The sequence below is a fragment of the Rhinoderma darwinii genome, chromosome 5 (genome assembly GCF_050947455.1).
Source record: "Rhinoderma darwinii isolate aRhiDar2 chromosome 5, aRhiDar2.hap1, whole genome shotgun sequence".
In the NCBI taxonomy this organism is placed as follows: Eukaryota; Metazoa; Chordata; class Amphibia; order Anura; family Rhinodermatidae; genus Rhinoderma; species Rhinoderma darwinii.
In genome coordinates this window covers 326,948,751-326,956,914 of record NC_134691.1, presented here as the reverse complement: position 1 = coordinate 326,956,914, position 8,164 = coordinate 326,948,751, and positions in this window count along the sequence as shown.

Genomic DNA, 8,164 nt, shown 5'->3' with positions numbered 1-8,164 from the left:
TTTGAGGCAGAATTTGCTGCGTTTTTTGCAGCATTTTTCGTGGGGTTTTTCCCTGCGGTCATTGAGCGCCGCAGGCAAAAACGCAGTGAAAAACGCTTTCTCTGCTTCCCATTGATGTCAATGGGAGGTAAGACAAGTAAACGCCCGAAGATAGGGAGTCAATGCCTCCGACTCCCATTGAATTCAATGGGAGGCGTTTTCGGAAGTTTTTTAATGCGTTTTCCGACACAGTTTCCGCGTCCAAAAAACGTGTAAAAATACTCTGTGTGAACAGGGCCTTATATTCATGAACAAAAAAACACCTAAAACAATCCAATATCGGCAGAAAACCCTGTACCCAAGCAAATATGAAACCCTCTACTGCCCGACACCACCCCAGGAAGAGGAGAGATTTTTGTTTTTATCTTTTAAATATATATGAAGAAACCTTTCAAATTAATAATTTGGCCCAGACTGAAAAAATGAAAAACTTCATGACTTTAAAGAGGACCTGTTACTAGGTCATATAAGTTGAACGGATTAACTGACCTGAATAGCGCTGTCAACTTGACCCCAGCACTTTTTTTTTCCTGGACCCTGCATTCCAGATGTTAATTTGCTGTAGTTAGCCAATGGGGTAGAGCTGGTTTCCTGGCCTCTGATGCTGACCAATCAGCTTGAGGGTAGTTCATGACCTGTTGGCTAACTACAGCAAATTAGCATAGAGGGAGCCAACACAACAATGGGTCATATCTCTGGAACGGGGGACACACTTTGCGATCAGCTTATTGTTGTTATTGTTGTATCAGTTTTTTCCATCTATCTTCCCATTTACTCTAATACAATTTTGTACGAACTGTATAATGATCGAAAAATGAATCTTCTTTGAATTAGAAGAAAATATCTATCTATCTATCTATCTATCTATCTATCTATCTATCTATCTATCTATCTATCTATCTATCTATCTATCTATCTATCTATCTATCTATCTATCTATCTCATATCTATCTATCTATCTATCTATCTATCTATCTATCTATCTATCTATCTATCTATCTCATATCTATCTATCTATCTATCTATCTATCTATCTATCTATCTATCTATCTATCTATCTATCTATCTATCTATCTATCTATCTATCTATCTATCTATCTATCTATCTATCTATCATCTATCTATCATCTATCTATCTATCTATCTATCTATCTATCTATCTATCTATCTATCTATCTATCTATCTATCTATCTATCTATCTATCGAAATTCCACTGACGTAATAATCCAGAAATTCTGATTCTCATCACAGAAATGTTTTTGAGACTGAGCAGAAAGAATCAGATGTTATTTTAGAATTGTCTTTTTGTCTTTCTTCCAGTAGGTTCTCTGCCCTTACAGGTAAATTGTATATACTTTTCTCAGCAAGACGTGTTGTTGACATTGAAAGGGGAGTTATTAGTGATATTTTTAATATTAAGCTTTCTTTAAAATGTAACAGGAAACTATAATAATAATAAGAAAATTAATAATACGATAATAATGATAATAATAACAATGGTATAATTATAATAAAAAATATATATTCTAAAAATATAGAATAATTTCCCTCTATTATTTCGTAATCGCTCTTCAGTGTCACTGTAATATTTAGTATTTGTTTCTCCGCTGCTGATCAGGGGGCTCCGGTTGCGCCTCCGCTAAACATAGATTATTTACATTTTTCTGTTTAATCATCTCTGATTTGCCTCTTTGTTATACAGCGGGGAGATGCGCTTGTTTGTTGAGCATGGCTGTAAGTGTTAAGGATGTTATATAGGGCTCAGCCCCAGAGAGAAGCGTTCTGACAAGGATTTATGTGAGTAGCAGCTGTGTATGCCGTGTACTACAGTAAATATGCTCAACAAACCAATGTGGCTTTCTGCTCGGAGCCCTATGGGACCCCGGCAAGGGTTTTGCGGTGCTAGATCTTTTAAATAAGATATGGAAAGGAAAAAAAATCCTTCATCTTCTGCTTATTATTGCATTATGGGTTGTGCACTATGGGCCTCATTTATGAAAACTGGCCTTGTAGCCAATCAGAGCTCGGCTTTGATTTTCTAAAATGGTCTGGAAAAATGAATGCTGCACTCTGATTGGTTTCGATGGACAGTTTTTATGAGGCCCCTATGTTTATTTTTGATATTCATTGTATTAAGACAACTCTTTTGCATATATCATAATGGGGCCACAATTTTTGCGCCACAACTTGGGACCCCCTTTTATTAGGCGTACTATTAAACATACTGCCTACATTTCAGCAGTAACATCAGGGAGACAACGCAAAGAGCTTTGATAGACGGCAACATTTTTCACCTATGCCCTGACGGTTTATATAGTCCATTTCATAAAGCTCCGAATACACATTTTTTGTGCTGATGTCACATCCAGAGCCAGTGTGGATCTCTGTATTGAGTGATACAACAGATAGGAGATTTTTACACATCCCACACTTTAGCGCTCTCCAGGGGTTTGCGTGGTCTACTTCTTCGTGGCTGATTTAATGTTGCTACTAGACGCATTCACTTTACATTAATAACACTAAGGGCTCAGGGCTGAGGGGGGTCCTCACTGAGTATTATGCATTTATCAAAGTCTAAAATTCTGTGCTAATTAATTTTTTAATAGATATGTTTTGTGTTTCTATTTTTCTGAGTTGATAAATTATATATTTCTGGCTACATGCATGCATTTACCACTAGGGGGAGCTGACTGCAAATAGGTTTGTACAGCAAGTATTGAATCCAATGGGATCTATATAAATCTGTATACAGTCAGCTCCCCCTAGTGGCAGCGGCAGGTAGTAGCTATGACAATAAATTAGTTCAGAGATGGATCTCCTTCCACCATTGACCCCAATGCAGTCATCTGCTCTCCTTCTATGGTAGTCACCCCACTGATCCAATAATAGCAGTACCAATATATTCCATGCATTGTGTTGTCGAAATATTTTGAAATGATACCAGATTCTTCCTTGAACTTGAGGCAAACATTCTTTAAATGAATAATTACTGTGTTAGATGCAAGCAACTTTGATTATTCAAACGGCAGCCGATGTATCAGAGGTAATGTAGCTATTAAGATTCACCATCTATTTGCAATAAAAAGAGAAGCTAGGCAAATAACTCTGATATTCTGCAAAATAATGTCATGCATTCTTAATTTCCAGCTCGGCTAACAGAAAGAAATAAAAGGAGCATTGTGCAAATAAGAATTTCCAAATCATACTGTTGAATATTAATGTTGCACTTCAATGTTAACATTTTAATATGTTTACTTTTCAATGCACGTCTGTGGAATTATCTAAATTGGATATTGGAACTGAACACTTCATTCTGCCGCATGTCTTAGAACAAATTGTAGATAACTAAATCCTTTATTAGGATATGAAAAAAAAAATCTGTATTTAATGCCATGATCCAAACGGCTTCTGCTTTGTCCGGTGTCATGATCCCTCAGACATACAAATCATAGATGTGACAGACCCACCTTATAAGTGAGGTCGCCTTGTCGTGGCGGATGGGCTCACATAATTTGATCAAAATGTGCACTAAGAACCTCACTATTGTAAGTAGAATCAGCAGCAATGCATATTTATTTATTTATAGTGTTTAGGAGCCATTAGTGTTCACAGTGTGCGGTCACTATTTTCCTGTGTATTGTTTTGCAGTCACAGGCGTACCTGCACCTGTATACACGTTTTGTTATTTTGCTGGAATGTGGTGATCAAACTTTCTTGTGTTCTATCTATCTATCTCATATCTATCTATCTATCTCATATCTATCTATCTATCTATCTCATATCTATCTATCTATCTCATATCTATCTATCTATCTATCTCATATCTATCTATCTATCTCATATCTATCTATCTATCTCATATCTATCTATCTCATATCTATCTATCTCATAATCTATCTATCTATCTATCTATCTATCTATCTATCTATCTATCTATCTATCTATCTATCTATCTATCTATCTATCTATCCATCCATCCATCCATCCATCCATCCATCCATCCATCCATCCATCCATCCATCCATCCATCCATCCATCCATCCATCCATCCATCCATCCATCCATCCATCCATCTGTTGCGTCGCTAGCATTGGATCCCCGGGCAACTGCTACATTCAGTCGAGTGGCTATTGAGATCGCAGCGGTCACAATTGAGACCGTGCCCCGAAGCCAAGGGGGTCCGTGGCCCCCAACACCGCATCTAAAAAAAGTTACTGGGGCCTTTGTAATAAAATATATGAAAAAAGGGGGGGGGGAAGGGATAGAGGGGAAAGTAGTATGATCGTGTTGAATTGAAAAATAATAAATACTTTATTGATAAATGGTTAAAAATGGCAATGTTAGATGTGGAATATGTAATAAAATACATGTGCCCCTGTTACTATAGTGATGACACTATACTTACCCTCCTCCTTACGTCGTGTGATCCTGTCTGCTGGGCCCCCTGTATCTAAGCCTATCACATGGTAGGCTTAGAGATACATGGCCCATGTGTAATCCTCTCCTCCGTTAGACCTTTGTATATACATAGTAGGCTTAGATGAAGGGCCCCAGCAGACAGTAACCTTATACTGTATAAGATTACTGTCTGCTGGGACCCTGTATCTAAGCCTAACATGTGGTAGGCTTAGATACAGGGTCTAATGGACAGTATCACACATGGTAGGCTTAGATACATAGCCCATCAGACAGGATCACACATGGTACTACGGAGCCACACAGCCTTAGTGTGCTGCTTTTAGGTGACTTATGTATGGAGATATTCTCCTCTAGATGCAATGCAGGAAATATCTCAGTATAAAAGGAATCCAATGGAACATTTTTTCACAGACAGATCCGGACAGAAAAAACTCCCTATGGCATATGGGGGTACAGTGGAGGCCTCATGCACCTCAATCAGAGCCCTATTATAGCCATGTATATAAGGCAGGGGCGTAACTAGGAAAGACTGGGCCCCATAGCAAACTCTTGACCGGGCCCCCCCCCCGGGTGCCACAAGCAGCCCCCCTTATAAGAAGTGCCCCCTGAAGAATGTGCCATACAGCCCCCCTGTAGACAGTGCTATATATCCCCGCCTATAGACAGTATAACACCCCATTTGTAGATAGTTCCCCCACCTCCCCCTTGTAGATAGTGCCATACAGCCCTCCTGTAGATATCGCCATAAAGCCCCCACTGTCTATAGCGCTGTACAGCTCCCACTGTATATACTGCCACACAGCCCCCTCCCTTGTATACAGTGCTCACAGCCCCCCTTAGTAGAAAGTGCAGCACACAGACCCCTGTAGATTGCGCCACACTCAGCCCCCTGTAGATAGAGCCACAGCGCTCCCTCTTGTAAATAGTGGCATACAATTCCCCCATGTGTATAGTGCCACACAGCTCCCCCTTGTGTATAGTGCCACACAGCTCCCCCTTGTGTATAGTGCCACACAGCCCCCCCCCTTGTGTATAGTGCCACACAGCCCCCCCTTGTGTATAGTGCCACAAGGCAATGGCGCATCCGAGAAAGTTGTATCAGTCAGAGAGATGTCACTCAAACATAGAAAGGTGAGTTTGGAGGCAGGACTATGTGACTCTTCAGGATAGCGGCACCGCCCCATGACCCTCTAATGAGTAATTAGCATATGGTGTGTGTCGTTTTAAAAGTGGATTTTAAGGATTTTGCGGCATCTGAAAAAAACATACAAGGGAATGTTTGGAAATATTGTCACGTCATGTATTACCACATGGTGGCGGTTCAAGGGGTTAAAACTACCTGACAGATTCCTATTAAATTTACAATGAATTGAGAACAATTCCATCTGCCCTGCAATTTTGTTATTATAAATATATCCTACATAACTACAGATCCAGAACCAAGCTCTGACATATATACAGTACCACAACCAAGCTCAGTACATAAATACAGCACTAGAACAAAGCTAAGTACATATATACAGCACCAGAACAAAGCTCAGTACATACATAGAGTACAACAACCAAGATCAGTACATATATACTGCACCAGAACAAAGCTCTGACATTTATACAGTACCAGAACAAAGCTCAGTACATATATAAAGCACTAGAACCACCCTCAGTACATAAATACAGCACTACAACCAAGCTCCGTACATATATACAGCACCAGAACCAAACTCATTACATATATACACAGCACCAAAACCAATCTCATACGTATATACAGCACCAGAACCAAGCACAGTACTTACATACAGCATCAGAACCAAGATCAGTACATATATACAACACCAGAACAAATACAGCTCAATTTAGTGCAACCACCTCCGTATAGGTTTGTATGGCGTAAAACTACAGCTCCCAGCATGGCCCGAACAATGGTAAGGATATGCTGGGAGATGCTGTTTCACAAAAAAATATCATATCATAATCATCTCGCTGCAGATCGCACAGTGACTACAATGCTGATTAGAGGCAGAATCAACATTTACATTAAGTGACTCACCGGTGACGTCTCAGATTCTAGTTCTTTTCTTCTCCCTCCGGTCCAGACCTCTATGATGGATTTCTACCGGCCATGACCCATTTCTGTCGTTTTCCGCTCAGATGTCTTCAGCTTCTCACTTTTAAAACATTTCTGCACCTATAAACAAAGTTAAAATTCTCAACACCTCTAAATATAATAAAGCACCATACACTGCACCTCTGACTATAATAGCGCCATACACTGTGTCCCTGATTATAATAGTACCATACACTATGTCACACACACCGTGCCCCCTGTAGATAGTGCCCCCATAGCCCCCTGTAGATAGTGACCCCCATAGAGCCTCTGTAAATAGTGACCTACATAGAAGCTCCTGTAGATAGTGCCCACATATGGACTCCAGATCTGCAAGGCAATAGTGCTAACCACTGAGCGACCGTGCTGCCCTACATATAGCTTCCCCTGTAGATAGTGCTCCATGTATAGCCCACCTCTGTAGATAGTGTCTCACATATAGCTCCCCCTGTATATAGTGTCCCACATATAGCCCACCACTGTAGACTGTGCACTACATATAGCCACCTTGTTGCTAGTGGCCCACAGGTAACCCACCCCTGTATATAGTGTCCCACATATAGCCCACCCCTATAGAAAGTACCCTAAAAATAGCTCCCCTATAGATAGTGCTCTACATACAGCCCACCCCTGTATAGTGTCTCACATATAGTGCCCCACATATAGACCCCCTGTAGATAGTGCCCTGCATATAAACCCCCCTGTAGATAGTGGCCCACATATAGAGCCCCCTGTATATAGTGGCCCACAAATAGAGCCCCCTGTATATAGTGACCCACATCCCCACATATAGACCCCCCTGTAGATTGTGCCCCACATTCCACATACAGACCTCCCCTGTAGCTAGTGCCCCACATATAGACCCCCCCTGTATATAGTGGACCACATATAGACCTCCTGTATATAATGGCCCACATATAGAGCCCCCTGTATATAGTGGCCCACATCCCCACATACAGACCTCCTCTGTAGCTAGTGCCCCACATATAGACCCCCTCTGTATAGTGGCCCACATATAGACCCCCCCTGTATATAATGGCCCACATAAAGACAACCCCCCCTGTAGATAGACCCCCCCACTATAGATAATGCCACTCACATTTTTATGAGAAAAAAATATATAAACTTGACATACTCACATGATCCCGTTCCCATGCTGTTCACTAACGATGCAGACATGCTCTCTTCTGAGCATGTCTGCTGGAGCTGAACGAGCGTCGTCCAATGCTGCAGATTGGTGGGGCAGAATGACTTGCCCCGTTATTTAGCACCTTCCAAGCATGGAAGCGGCGCGATGATGGCATCGCGCCGCTAGCCAATCAGTGTCATTGTAAGGCACTGAATGGTCGGAACATGCCCGGCCATTGGGTGCTAATGCATGTATTTGGCTGCCACTAGCACCGGGGCACCCTCCGGTGCTAGCGACACCTATAGGCATGAGAGGGCCTGTGTCGCTCAGCCCATACTTGGAGGCTCGGCCCCCATAGTAGCGATGCTACTGCTGTAGCAGCCATAACGGCTGCTAGCGGCGCCACCGAGCATATGGGGGGAGTGTTGGCTGGCGGCACGGGCCCCCTCAAGCCCCGGGCCCCGCGGTA